The sequence below is a fragment of the Moschus berezovskii genome, chromosome 24 (assembly GCF_049115385.1).
Source record: "Moschus berezovskii isolate FMDL1 chromosome 24, NW_MosBer_1.0, whole genome shotgun sequence".
Lineage (NCBI taxonomy): Eukaryota > Metazoa > Chordata > Mammalia > Artiodactyla > Moschidae > Moschus > Moschus berezovskii.
The window spans coordinates 18,875,276-18,888,163 of record NC_142483.1 but is presented as its reverse complement, the minus strand read 5'-3'; the positions used below and the strand labels follow the sequence as shown (position 1 = coordinate 18,888,163).

At 48.9% G+C, this 12,888-nt stretch overlaps 1 protein-coding gene across 6 annotated transcripts in view; it reads left to right on the top strand.

Annotated features, from left to right (window-relative positions):
• FHIT (fragile histidine triad diadenosine triphosphatase) overlaps positions 1–12,509 on the top strand; it is a 1,558,201-nt gene extending 1,545,692 nt beyond the window's left edge. For 5 of the 6 annotated variants that reach the window (XM_055414232.2, XM_055414233.2, XM_088831802.1 and 2 more), the window contains one exon: positions 12,200–12,509. The gene's annotated coding sequence lies outside the window, so the exon portion shown is untranslated. Of the gene's footprint in view, positions 1–9,416; positions 9,563–12,199 lie in introns of all 6 variants that reach the window. The other variant, XR_016036236.1, reaches the window with a different exon arrangement.
• The last annotated feature ends 379 nt before the right edge of the window (positions 12,510–12,888 follow it).

Sequence of the window (12,888 nt, the reverse complement as noted above, 5' to 3'; positions counted from 1 at the left end):
CACTGATGAGCAACGTCAACATGACTGCCAGAGCTAACTGTGCTGTTTCTGCATGCAGCCCCCTCCCTCTGTCTACAAAAGCTCTTGTCCATTGATTGTCATTGGAGGTTGCAGGGGGCGGGGAGTCGGCCTTTGGATAGGAGCCCACCCCCAGGTTGCCAGCGTTCAAAATAAAGCAAAGTTTCCTTTCCACCAGCCTGGCCTCTTTATTGGCTGTTGAGCAGCGAGCGGCCAGACTCTACATTCAGTGCATTACTGCATCTGAGTCCATTCCCCTCCTGGCTACCCTCCCAGACTTTAAGGGACCACACTGGCCTAGAAGATCATCATTTCAGGAGCTGAGCAGGAAAAACCAGCACAGGTGATGCTTCATTATTCATGATCCTTGATGATGCCACTTATGGCGATCTCATTAGGGGCAAGTTATACGAAGCACTTCCCAGGTGAAATCCCACAGCCATCCTCTAGTATCGTCCCAGTGTTCAGATGTAGAAACTGAAGCTTAAGGTTGCTCTGGGACTTTTCCCAGGATTCCCAGGGTATACATGGAGAGTTAGGGCCACCCAGTGTGGAGCCCGCACTTTCCTTTACACTAACATTGGTGGTTCTCTGTATAGAAATGTCCTCCCCTGCTTAAACTCGAGCCAACTGAACACGAGAGTTGTACGATGAAGCTGAGGTGCAACATACAGCGTACTCTTGCTTCTTCACTAACTTCAGGAAAAGTACCAATGTTTTGTGATTTCTATGATTTCAGGGGCTTTGTGTAGGTCACTTTGTCCGCAGCCACCCTGCCAAAGAGCCGGTGCTGCCCCGGTTCCCTTTGCAACAACAATTATGGACTGAATATTTGCCTGGAAGATACACCTGCATTTGATGAAGAGGAGTGGATCACACTCACTCAACCCTGGACCGTAACGCACAAGATGCTGCACTCTTGGGATCAGTGGGGACCCTCAGGGGCTCCATTCAAGACCTTCAGGTTCGAGCTTTCTTTGGAGATAGGGGGTTTTCACCAAGGGTCTGTAATTAGCCCTTGGATTTCAAAACATTTAGAAGACTGTTGAGAGGGTCAAGCAGAAAGTAGGACAGGTGCAGCAGACATGGGGCTTGGTAACTCCCAGTCTCGTCCAGAAAGCACAGCTGTAGGCGCTTGCTTGACCAGTTAGCCAGGCTAGCCTCTCTACCATGAGGTATGTGGACTCAGGGGTGACGTGGACTAGACTGCAGACTTCTGGCAGTCATCTTGCTCCTCATTTGGAAAAGCAATGCAGGAGAAGCCTCCAGAGGAAAGGGAGACTAAAGATAAACTGAGGAGAGGAATTCTGACAGCAACTGAGAGCGCATGTAACTGCACTCTGAGCAGGTCGGCAGTGCAGTGTCAACCCTACCTGGGGTCAAATCCATTTCCCTCCCTTATCCCATCGTGATGTAGTTGACTTGGTGTCAATCCTGTCTCAGCTCCCATGCCCACAGACAATTACATGCCCTCCAAGAGCCACCCCCACGGTCGAGGATTAGCCAATCAATTTTAATGCGTCTTTAAGAGATTTTTCCAAGTGTGCAAGTCAGTGCATAAGATGATAGATCACGTAATAATTAAAGCATTAAAAGAGCCCAATTGAGGATTCTCTTTCTGCCAGCAGATATCTTTAGGTCAAGAAGGGCTATAAAAACCGGCAGATCATTTTCATTCCTTTAAGAAAGGCCAAAAAAATGATTTAGAATGTAATTAGATGTTCTTAGCAATTTTCCTCTGCTAGAGCTCCATACCATATTCCAGTGAGGCTCCAAAAAAACAGTACAGAACTGTGGAGATTCTGAGCTGCAAGCTGATGGGGTGGTATTGTTCTGGAGAAATGAAAGCCCATGATATTGCAAGAGTCATTTTTTTTAATTAGAAATGATAAGCCAGAGTCACGGAGAGCTATGGGAAAGGGGAGCATTCTAACAGGCAGAATGCCGGTCTGGGCTGCTCAGGGCTCCTCTCAGAACTCTGCCCCTTTTCTTATCTCTCTGTGACTCCTGCAGATTCCAGAATTATCAATTTGAGCAAGGAATATGTGCAATGAAGTGCATCAGCATTTATCTGTGACACTCCTCTGAAGGGTTTGCTTTATTACTCTCTTTTTAAGGATCTGTTATCTATTGGGGCAGTTTTTTGGTGCTTTTTTTTTTTTAAGTTTGAAGATCTTGTTTGTGGTTACTTTTTATTTCTTTAATCTTTTAAAAGAATGACACTTAATGGAAATGAAAAGTAGTGTAAGAGTTTAACAGAAAATTATTTTCGGTAAAGCCTAAGAATTCCCCTCATTATAGGTGAGGTTTCATGGTACTGCAGGTAGAAATATACCTTCTTTATATAGACTATCTTATTTTAACTGGTGACTGTGACTCTTAAAATGCACATCTATACCCTCAATCAGGGCTCCCATGGTGACTCAGCAGTAAAGAATCCACCTGCCAATGTATCCTGAGCCAGGAAGATGCCCTGGAGAAGGAAATGGTAACTCACTCCAGTATTCTTGCCTGGGAAATCCCATGCACAGAGGAGCGGATTGTGGTCCATGGGGACACAAAAGAATCGGACATGACTTAGCAACTAAAACTACAAACTCACCCAAAGTCATAAAAAAGAATGCACATACTAAAATAGTATATCTGTTAAGACTGTAATCCTTTTAATGGGCCATCAGATCGTGTTCCTTCCCCATACTTTGTAAAGCCAGCCAGGCCTAATCACAGTGGGCCGTGTAGGCCACAGCCAGTGACTTAGGATAAAATCCAGTCTCATGGCTCCAACTCTCCCCCATACTCTTGCTTCCAGCTTTCCTGCTTTCTTGCTCTTCCTAGGTTATATCACAGAAGCTGCCACCTCAGGGCCGTGGCATTTTTTGGCCCCCTATGCCTGGAATTCTTTTCTTTCTTTCTTCCATTCAGTATTCAACTCAAATGTCCACCCACTCAGAAAGGCCTTCCTCAAGTCCCCAATCTAAAGTAGAGCCCCGTTTCCTCCTTAAACTTGCCTCCTTTTCTTCATAGTGCTCAGCGTCTCCTGTCATCATATTAGAGACTCACTTGTTTGTCTGTATCTTCCACCAGCAAGTAAGTGTCTGAGGACAGGGCCATTGTCTTTGGCATTTAGAACAGCCCCTGGCATCTCATGGGTGCTCAGAAACACTGGGTGAGTGAATGAGTGACAATAGTTCTGTCGAGTCTAGAACTTTCTCGGGGCCAGGTACTATGCCAAGTGCTTCACCTGTTTCATCCTTAGTCTTCATAACAACTCTGTGACATAAATGCTATTTTCCTGTTTTGTAGATGATGGAACTGAGGCCCAGAAGGTAATTTGATAAAGATAACACATCTAATGAGTCACAGGGCAAACTTGAGTGCAGAACCCAGTGCTTAAATACTAAGTCAACTCTGTAGATATTCCCAGGGCTCCCCTTGCCCCCGGACTGGCTTCCCTGTGTTTCCAGAGCCTGGGCCCCAGGCTACTGTCTCAGGGCCGTGCTGACCAACAGGATGAGAATGTGAGCTACACATGTCCTTTGACATTTTCCAGAAGCCAGATTAAGGACTGCTGCTGCTGCTAAGTCGCTTCAGTTGTGGCCGACCCTGTGTGACTCCATAGACGGCAGCCCACCAGGCTCCTCCGTCCCTGGGATTCTCCAGACAGGAATACTGGAGTGGGTTGCCATTTCCTTCTCCAATGCATGCACGCATGCTCAGTCGATTCAGTCGTGTCCGACTCTGTGCAATGCTATGGACAGCAGCCCACCAGGCTCCTAGTGGATTCCCTAGGCAAGAATACTGGAGTGGGTTGCCATTTCCTTCTCCGAGATTAAGGACAAATTAGTGTTCATACATTTACCCAATATATCCAAATATTATCATTTCACTATCTTAATAATATAAAAATTATATAAGTATTTTAAAAATGTGATGTTATCAGTTCTTTGTTTAGAGTCAGTCTTTGAAGGCCAGTAGATATCTTACTCTTTCCCCAGCCTCCATTCAGATGAGCCACGTCTGTCAGTGCTGTTACCCACGTGTGCCTGCTGGCTGCCACCACGTTGGACACTGCAGTGCTGAGAAGGGGCTGATCTCCGCAGTTAGGCGGGTCTGCTTCCAGGCCCACTTACTGTGTGACCTCGTTCCAGCTGTAAACTGGGGCTCTGATATCCACCCCGCGGGACTTATGGGAAGATTAAAGGAGTTTTCCACATGCAGGCCTGCACACCCCTGAGCACAGCAGCTGGCCAGATGACACCCTGGACGGATGGGTTTCCTTCCCACCCAGGAAAGAGCAGCCTTGGGGCCCCTCACCTCACTCCATTGAGCCTCCTGAGCCTCTGTCCCCACTGTCTGCCAGGGTGGCGAGGTCTGCAGTGGGAGGGACAGAGTCGGGGAGATAGGCCCCAAGCCGATGCCTCGTCCCCTGGACCAGGCTGAGCTCTGGAGTAGAGCTGAGCCTTCTAGCCCTCGTGTAGGGGGCCCTGCATATGCCCTCCCCCAGGGGGTCTTGTCCTGGACTAAATGGCCCTTAAATCCCCAAAGTGAGCGATCAGCTCTATCAGAGGCGCAGAAAGCTTCCATCTCTCTACTGAGAAAAATCAGAGACTGTTCATCTTTGGGCTGGAAAGGAGTTTAAAGAACATAGAATTCAACCTGTTGTTTTGCACAGGAAGAGACCGTGGTCTGGAGATTAGATATAAGCTGCCCGGGCGCACACAGTGACGCTCAGGATTACAACTCTACCCTTTGTATTTACAGTCCGTCTGAACATACACAGAGGTGGAGCCACACACATGCCCCGTACGGGCGGCCGGCACCTCTGTGCGGCCGGCGTCATCTCTGTCTTTTCACCGTCTGCATGTCTGCTCTCAGCACTAGACCCTCAGGAGATGCAGGGCAGTGGGAAACAGTCTCTATTCCCTACACCCTGCAGTAGTGTTCTCTTCAAGGGTTTTGAACCCTTGCTCTTTGGGTGCCATATACAACTTGCATGCAATTCAGTTCCTTGTAACTGAAGTAAACCATAACCTATTTGACCATCAGTTTCTCAGCAATACAACATTAAACACATCATCTCTGTTTTTGGTGAGAGGCTCTGCTTCGGGTTATAGACTTTTATCCATTTGCCTAAGGATTTTTTTTTTTTTTTTGGATTGTAATCTCAGCTCACACACAAGAAAGGGAACAGAGTTCTATCAACTTCAGTACCTTTTAAAGGGTGGAAAGGAAAAAAAAATAATAACCCCATTAGTCTGTTAAATGTGCTGAACCCCGACAAATTCTCACTGTGACAATTCTTGAGTGTTTGTCTGTAATCCCTCAGCAAATATACCTTTTATTCAACTCTGGAGTTGCAGACACTCCAGACGCAAGTGCCATTAATTAAATAACACACTCAGCAAACCCTCAGAGCCATTCATTACCCAAGGTGTCCTGCTCCATGCTCGGCTTGAAAATTCCCTTCTAACAGGAGTGCACGACTAGAGCCGAGGAGAGTGCTGGGAAGGTGACCCTCAAAAGCACAATGAGCAGCAGTCCCTGCCAGACAGAGTAAATGAAACAGTACGCAGGCCTCCTAGCTTTGCCTCTGCCCCTCAGAGGGTTTGAAGGGAGGGAATGTGTTTCACATTGTAGGGACTTTCTTTCTCGAAATTAGTTTCTTTCATGAAAGATGGAAGTAAATATAAAGTAATCCTTTTTCATTTCGACTTGAGTCTTGGGGAAAGGTAATATCAAGCTGCAGATTTAGAGACAAATAAAGAAGCCGGTTCTTCATAAACTCTGTCTGGATGAGAAAGCCTTTTAGGGAGAGCCTTTTCAAGGTACAGATACAAGGAGGTGATATCTATGGACCAAAGAGGGGAGAGAATAGCCTTACTACCTTCAACTGGGACATGAGAACCTGCCCCGGGAGTAGCAATAGTTGCCTAGGGGTGGGTTCACCAAGCCTCGAAGTGGGTGTAGTCTCATTTGCCATGACAGGATGGGATCAAAGTGGCGACAAGCCCTGCGGGGTTGCACAATCACTCACAGCCACAAGCGCTGGCATCATGTTTCTTGCATATTCACTGTCCTTTGTGTTTGATTTAATCCCTTCAGAGAGCAAAGTGACAATGCTGAACCTGTGGCCACTCTGCCTGGGGGTGGGCCTGACCTCGCCGCAGGGCAGAGAGAGGTCTGTGCCACTCCTCCTGAGGGCGGCTGGCCACATGGTGCCCGGAGCTGCTTTCTGTGCCCTCTTTGAGATGACAAACACACGGGACTGGGAAATAGACCTCCCTCCCAACCCTGTTTAAAGGGAAGTTAATTAACACCCTCTGGTAGTAGGAAGCTGTTATTAATCTGCAGAGGGGCAATTTTGAGTGAGAAAATGTGCTGGAATTGCCCTACTCTCTCAAGTCCGTCCCCACATCACTGGGTTTCTGGCGCCTGCACTTGGGTAGAATAACCCCTTCCTGCCTCTAGGCAGGACAACTGCATCACCTGGGTTATTAATCAGAGCTGCTCTCTGATCCTGTCCCTTCTCCCCCAGCTGCTTCTTTACCTACGTGCTGTAAGAGATTGCCACCAGCGGCTCTTGTGGTCCAATTTCTCAGACCAAGTTTATTACGGAAAAAATCTGAGAAGCAGGGGTCAGGGGTGCCTGCCCTTAGAAAATTGCTCACCTTGTTTTCAGTGTGAGCGGAATGACTTTCCCTGCCTGTCTGCCCTGTACACAGGCCTGCTGCAAACCAAGAGTTACTTTTATAACAGAGACCTGTTACAGAGGAATTTTATGTTAGTGTCTCGTGGCTTTGTTTTGTGCCTGAGTGTAGTTACTTTGTTGTTGTTGCTTATTGCAAGATATTTGCTTTACAATGACGTGCTGGTTTCTGCCATACATCCACATGAATCCGCCGCAGGTATATAGGTCCCCTCCCTCTTAAGCCTCCCTCCCATTTCCCACCCCGTTCCTACCCCTCACCGAGCTCTGGGCTGAGCTCCCTGCGTTGCAGAGCACAGTTCCCACTGGCGATCTGTCTTGTGTGGGGTAGGGTGTGTTTCCATGCTGCTCTCTCCATCCATCCCACCCTCTCCTTCCCCACTGTGTCCACAAGTCTGTCTCCATGTCTGCATCTCCACTGCTGCCCTGCAATTAGGTTCGTCAGTACTGTTTTCTAGATTCCACTCACATGTGTTAATACACAATATTTGCCTTTGTTTTAAAACCATTCCTGTGTCAGCTTTGGGAAGGAAGGAACACGAGTTCATTCATTCACTCTTTGAGGCAAGAGGCCTTACTGTTGATGGACAATACTTGCCCTGCACATGTGGCTCTGCTAAGAAAGCAGAGGACAGACAACCAGAGCAGAGGCTGAATATTTGCCACAGAAGCCTCCTGAAACCTGTTTCCAGCACCTACATTGCTTGGGGGCTTTCAGAGCATTCTATTGGGAGCACACTTTGGAACTGGCCTGAAGGCTTCATGCCCAGTAATTCACCGCCAGAGAACTAGGCCACACTCTAGACCGTTAGATCAGAGTCTCTGATGTGGAGGGGAGGCCTGGCAGTGTTTAGACCACCCAGGGCATCCCCACAGAGTATTACAGGTGAGAAACAATATCCTAAAGAAAGGTGACAGCAGAGTGCATTTTTATGGTCCCAAATGTTCCCTTCACACTCTACCCAGTTAGAACGAAATTAAAAGACTCTTGCTCCTTGGAAGAAAAGCTGACAAACTTACACCACATATTAAAAACCAGAGACATCATCTTGCCTAAAAAGCCAAAATGGCAACCCACTTCAGTATTCTTGCCTAGAGAATCCCATGGACAAAGGAGCCTGGCAGGCTACAGTCCATGGGATCACTTAGCAACTAAACCTAAATCACCATGGTTTTTCCAGTAGTCATGTATGGATGTAAGAGTTGGACCATAAAGAAGGCTGAGCGCCGAAGAATTGATGGTTTCAAACTGTGGTGCTAGAGAAGACTCTTGAGAGTCCCTTGGATAGCACAGAGATCAAACTGGTCAATCCTAAAGGAAATCAACCCTGAATATTCATTGGAAGGATTGAAGCTGAAGGTTCAGTACTTTGGCCACCTGATGTGAAGAGCCAACTCACTGGAAAAGACCCTGATGCTGGGAAAGACTGATGGCAGGAGAAGGGGGCAACAGAGGATGAGATGGTTGGATGGCACCACCGACTCAATGGACACGAGTGTGAGCAAACTCCAGGAGACGGCGAAGGACAGGGAGGCCTGCCTTGCTGCAGTTCACGGGGTCACAAAGAGTAGGACACAACTCAGTGACCGGACAATGAACAGAGACAACCAGTTAGGTCACCTGGGGGCAGCTCCCACCCAGGCTCCTCTTTAGAAGGGAGACAGTGATCTGTTTTCTTAGTTTCAAGTCTCCCTTGGCCTCTAGGATGCAGGAGGGATGGGGTCAAGAGGGAGGAGCCTCCTTTACTGACACAGTGAGGCGAGGTTGACTTGAACACACACACACACACAGAGGCTGGCTCTGTTTAAAACAAAGGATTCTGCCCATTTTTATGTATTTTTTGAAGAGAGACTTTATGGAGCCCGGTGACTCCCACATATTATGGGGAAGTCAGGAGTGATTCATTCAGACCCCAGCTGGGATTCCTTGACCCCTGCACTCACCCTGTACTCAGTCACGACAACAAACTGTAGATAGATTCTAGAGACTCCTGAAGCTTTCGGGAGAGATGGGTGAACAGCCCACAGCAGGTCTTACACAAAACCTAACTGAGGCCTTCCCTGGTGGCTCAGTGGTAAAGAATCCGCCTGCCAATGCAGGAGACTTGACTTCGATCCCTTATCTGGGAAGAGCTCACACTCCATGTAGCAACTAAGCCCAGGCACCACAGCTACTGAGCCTGTGTTCTGAAGCCTGTGCTTCACAGCAAGAGGAGCCACAGCAACGAGAAGCCCGCACACCACAAGTAGAGGAAAACCCTTGCAGCAACGAACACCCAGCAAAGCCAAAAATAAATAAATACATTAAATTATATACATATAAACATATTTAAATTTTCTCCATCAGACTAGTGTACTTCCCTTCCTAATTCAAAGGTTCCATCCCCAAAGATCTCTTCCACCATCCAGGGCCATAGGGCCTCCCTTCTGCCTTCACTCCCTGCTTTGCAAAACCAAGCCCTGCTCTGACCTTGGGGATGTCACCGCTTCCTCCTCCTCGTGGGGGAGGGGACAGTCTCAGCTCATCTGCCCTGTGATTCTTAGGAGCACAGAAATATTTGAAAGGCACGTGTTCGGGGGGAGATCAGTCAAACTTCAGACATTCTGGGCTCCTGTTCTCGGAACTCCAGAAGCCTCCGTTTTCTGGACTGCTCACCTGGCACCTGATGACCTGCTGTCTCACCTCCCCCAGGGTGAGGCGGTTCCCCAAAGGAGCTGGGAGCACTTTGAGGATCTCATTATTCACCTGTCTGCACCCTCGCAAGAACCTCCCTCACACTTCAGTATACACATTTGTTGATATGCCCGTGTAAACACTGAAAACACCGCCGTCTAAAGGTGAGATCCAAAGGGAAGTGGACACACAAAGGGCGCTGATAGGTGAGGTCCGACCAGAGGATGCCACGGGGGTGAGTATGTCGCCCGCATGCACCCTCTTCGACAATGAGGCTGACTCCCTGTGTATCTGAGCGCTGACTTCCACTTGCTTTGACGTTTCCTGGGAGCCTGCTGCCTGGTGGCCCTGACTGGCAGCTCCGTCTGGAGCATGAACAACGGTGAAGACGACCGAGGCGCTCAGCAGTGGGTCCATCTGATTTGCCAGCGCTGCCCTGAGCACCTGTGTGTGTTCCCTCTGTCCTCCCCATCACCCCACCACGCACGGGTCATGTCACCCAGAGACACGCGGCCAGGAAATGACACTCCCCCCCTTCTCAAAGTTCAGCCTGTTCACTCGCTGTCTCTGACATGAGAAATGGACACTGTGCCCCACGAGCTTCCAGACGAGTAGGAGACAAGGAGCTGCTGAAGACGGAGCCTCCAGCAGCCAGGCAGACGGTGTGATCACCACGTCTGGGAGCAGGATACGATGCAGGAGGCATCGGAAGTGGACGGACAGGAAGCCTGCTCGGGAACCGACGCGGGCATCCAGGGAGAGGCAGAAATCACAGGGCTGGTGCCGGGAAGGGCAGGCGAAGGGAAGGGTGGGGGAAGGAAATAACACAGGGCCGCAGTGCTCAAGAGACCAAAAATAAAACTGAGGGAAACTTCTCCTAGGACATAAATCTGCCCTGGACAGGCGAGGTGGAGGAGGAGAAAGGGTACATCCATTTCCAGGCCCGCACAGGTGCCTCTGACTCTAAGTCAATAATTGTTCAAGGACCAGGGTGATGATGAATGACCAGGAGATGACCTGGGTGTCCCAGCGAGATGGGCGGCACTGGGAACCACTGGGGAGGATGCCAGTGTCAGACGACAGGGAGAGAGGCCCCCTTCTGCGGGGTCGGGAAGGGTGCAAATGGATGGGTACCCGCCTCACTCACAGACATCGGGACCTGGGGAGGCGGTGAGTGTACCCTGAGCTAAAACATGAAGGCTGAAGCAGAAGTGAGTGTGCTGCTGTGTTCTGGATCCTGGAAGGCAGCGGATGTAATTCCAAAGGAATGCCCTGCCTGCCCTTTGCTCTCTGCTTCTCTTAAGACCTTGCAAAAAATGTATAGCGCTGGACCCACTAACAACTCACTCCATGAGCCAGAGGCTGAAGTGGGCACCGGCATGTCCTCTCCAGTGGGTTGAATGGGCCTGTATTGAGCATATCCTGGAAGTACACGCTGGAGTTAGCGGGCAGCCCGGCCTTTGCTCCTCGGCCTCCCAGGTGTTGGACTCAAAGCCATAAATAGCAAACAGGAAATGAAAAGCGATGTAAATCTTCACTCAGGTTTCTGGAAAACCCCAAAGGGGAAGTCTCTTTGTCCTTCTTAAAAATGTTTCTCAAAATCTCTTCATCTATCACATATGTGGTAGCTGCCCAACCTCCCTCAAACTATGGAATCTCGGCTGTAAAATTCTCCTCTTTCTTCCCTTCTTATTTAAATTTCTGTTTCCTGGAATGGTCTGCCCTTTTCAATGTCCTTCAAGCAAGCAGTCCCAGCTAGTCTGACTCCTGACCACACCCATGTTCAGTTCAGTTCGACGGCTCAGTTGTGTCCGACTCTTTGCAACCCCATGGACTGCAGCACGCCAGGCCTCCCTGTCCATCACCAACTCCCAGAGTTTCCTCAAACTCATGTCCATTGAGTCGGTGATGCCATCCAACCATCTCATCCTCTGTCGTCCCTTTCCCCTCCTGCCCTCAATCTTTCCCATCATCAGGGTCTTTCCAAATGAGTCAGCTCTTCGCATCAGGTGGCCAAAGTATTGGAGTTTCAGCTTCAGCATCAGTCCCTCCAATGAACACCCATGTTACTGATCACAGTAACTAAGGCCCAGAAGCCAAGGCTCTGACAAGTTCTCCTCCAGGGTGAAGAGGGTGTCAGAGCTGTGAAATGCATTTCTGTGACCTAGGAATAAGATGAGAGGGCTTCCTCCAACTTTCCTTCTTTATAAGTATTACTCATTTGCATTAGGCCCAGCCTAAATCCTTCAGGTAACTCGCCTTGCAGCAAACTGATTCTGCACACTGCAGACATACGAACTCAAGAATTCCCCAGCCTGGGGGCAGGTGCCTCGGACTCCTATGGCGAACTTGTTAACAAGCACAGAGTCTTGGCCTTCTCTCCGCACCTGCTAATTCAGAATGTGGAGGACAGACTGGGGAAATCTGTGTTTTTAACAAGCTTCCTGGGTACTTGTGATAAAGGCTCCACTTGGGAGTCTATTCTTACCTAATTCAAGGTCTGAATTTAGTTCATTTGCTATGTAAGATGTGTGTCCAGAAAACAAATTAAGAGACTGTGCAACTGACCGCTGGGGCCTAAGCTGTGGACAGAAAGCACAGAGCAGGTGGGGATCCAGGGAGCACGGCATTAGCAGGGCCCACACCCCATCATATACCTGCATCTGTGTGGCTTCCAGCAGCATGTTAATGGCCACCTGAGAGATCGGCAGTGAGCAAACTTACATTGTGTTTATTGCCATGATTTTAAAAATGCTGTTTGTTCTCACTAAATGTCTGGTTTTATGTCCTGTCATTTCCAGGCACGGAAGAACAGGAACAAATCCCCAGGCATAAGGAAACGGGCCTCGTGCTTCAGGGCCCTCCGGCCTTGGAATTGCAGCTAAGCAAACTTTATTACGTCCTACAATTCGACAGCCTTTTGCGAAGAATTTTCTCATGCTTGTGGAAGCCAACGGGGTTATGTTTCAATCACCGTGACTGACAGGCTGCCTTCAAAACCACGGCACCCACTTGCCCTTCCACACTTCCTCAGCTCCGCACTTAGAATAGAACCTTTCTAACTTGTCCCTTGGCCTGGATGGGAAATAAAAATGCTAGTTAAAATATTTATCTCGCGTGTTGGCTAACTTAAAAATCTGATGTTTGGGGGCCTCACAAATGCGCGTGTTGATCCCTCAGACCCGCCATGCTTCCTGTAAACCAACGGTCTGCAGAGGCTGGGAGAAGATTGACAGTTTCCACGGAGGTAAGTAAGATAATAGGAGGAGGCATGTACGCCCTTCCCTCGGTTATATTCTCTTCTCGCCTTGGGTGCCGAGAGACAGAGCTGACAGCTTGAGGTGGCAAAATCAGCTTCAGGAAACTGGTCGATATGGTGCGTGTGGATCAGACACCTTGGTCTGGGTGCTGGAGTGGCGGGAACATAAGGAAAAGAATGGGAAGGTTTTCAGTGTTGGTTTAGGAAGCACGCCCCTTGCCCATGACAGTC